Raw genomic sequence first — 1,844 nt, forward strand, 5'->3', positions numbered from 1 at the left:
TTTTTAGTTTTCCAATCTAAACTTGATCGGTTTGCGTCGCCCACCGCCCTCGATGACCCACCGCGCCTCTACTCCGACACCGGCGCGACCGACCGGCCTCTCCTCCGACCCGGCGGCCATGCGCACCGAGGCGGCCCGTCACGGCTTGCCGCCATTCGCGAGTCGGCTTGCCCGTCGCCTTGCACCGACCATCGTCACCTTGCTTCGACCGAGATTCTTCATCACCCACCATGCCCGCCGCGTTTGTGCGGCCCCGTCACCGGCTACCTTGGGCGCGCTGGCTGCCTCGGCCTTGCCGGTTACCTTGGGCCAACTGCACAGTCATTGTCGGCTTCATCTTGAACTCCGCCGCCATCCCGCCTCCACCAAGCGGCGTCCCGGACCTCGCGAGTGATCGGATTAATCACTCGCCCGCCGCCGCGATGCGCCTCATCTACGCCATGCGTCCGACTTGGCCCGTCGGTTGCGTGCGCCTCCGAAAATCCCGTGAATATTGTCCCGAGTACAGCGCGCGTCTCCACCGATCGAGCATCGGGCTGCCGCTGCGTCACCCCGTCGGGCCGCAGCGTCGCTGCCCTGTGGTTCTCTCTGCGGCTGCACCGATCCGCGTCACCGATGCGTTGCCCCTTCGAGCCGTAGTGCCGCGGCCCGCGGTCCACCACCGCCCCGAGGTGTCCGCTCCAGGCCATCCCCGTGGCTGCACCGACCCTCGCGCCACCGCTGTGTCGCTCCGTCGGCCCTTAGAGAGCGTGGCACGTGATCCATGCTGCTGCCCGAGGCCGTCCCCGCGGTTACACCGACCCGTGCTCCGCCGCTGCCCGCCGTCGCTGCGTCGCCCCTTTGGGTCGTAGCGCCGCGGTCCGCGGTCCACCACCGTCCCTGTGCGTCGACCTCTCGTGGTATGCGCTGCGCCGCCTCCCTTGGCGCGGGAACGCCATCGTCTGCACCGGACTTCGTCATGCTGTCGGGTTTCTTGCCTACTTTGAGCACCACCAACGCACTACTAACCTAGCCGCCTTCACCGCCGTTAGGCCGCCGCTCTTCTTCGGCCCCCTTCGCCGCTACCTCTGTAGCCGCCGTCGCCGCCCATCCACCTCATTCATCTTCATCCAACACCAGCCCGTCGCTAGTGTCGCCATCATCTTCCCCGACCACTTCGTCTACTCCGACCATCGCTGGCGACATCGGCCCTGCGCCGATTGGCGCCGCTACCGTCGTCGAGTCTTCTTCTCTGTTGGCCCTCCGACTCTTCGACATGGCATATAGCTCGTGCAGGTCCCTCGTCTACACATGCCCGGTGCTGGCAACATCGATGCGTGCCTTCATCCACAACGTGTCTGCGGGCCTGGCAAGCCTGGTCGGCACTTCATTAACTTCGTCTTCGTTCGTCTACGCATGCCTGGTGCTGGCAACACCGACGCATGCCTTTATCTACGACGTGTCCCCTTGCGCATCGTTAACATCGTCTTCTCCTCGGTGCACCAGTACTTCGACACCAATGCGCCCATGACTAACTCGGCGCCCCCTTGCGCACGCGGCTCCACGGTGACTTCCTCGACACTGGCCACCCCGACTCGACATCGACCATGGCGTTCTTCACACGGCTAGCTCGACCATGCCTACACCACCCCATGCTTGTGGCTACATCAACAATGGCACAAAGGGTTATCATCCTCTTGAGCAACTCGCTGGCTTCCTCTACAACTAACGCGTCCGCGACGCGACACCGTCCACGACGCTCCCGCTACGACTGCGGGGGGATGTCAGCCCATCGACTGCTATTCTCTCCAGTCTGACCGTCCGCGACATTCCTGTTGTTCGCAATGCTGCCGCTACGACTGCCG

Source organism: Triticum dicoccoides, chromosome 7B (genome assembly GCF_002162155.2).
Source record: "Triticum dicoccoides isolate Atlit2015 ecotype Zavitan chromosome 7B, WEW_v2.0, whole genome shotgun sequence".
In the NCBI taxonomy this organism is placed as follows: domain Eukaryota; kingdom Viridiplantae; phylum Streptophyta; class Magnoliopsida; order Poales; family Poaceae; genus Triticum; species Triticum dicoccoides.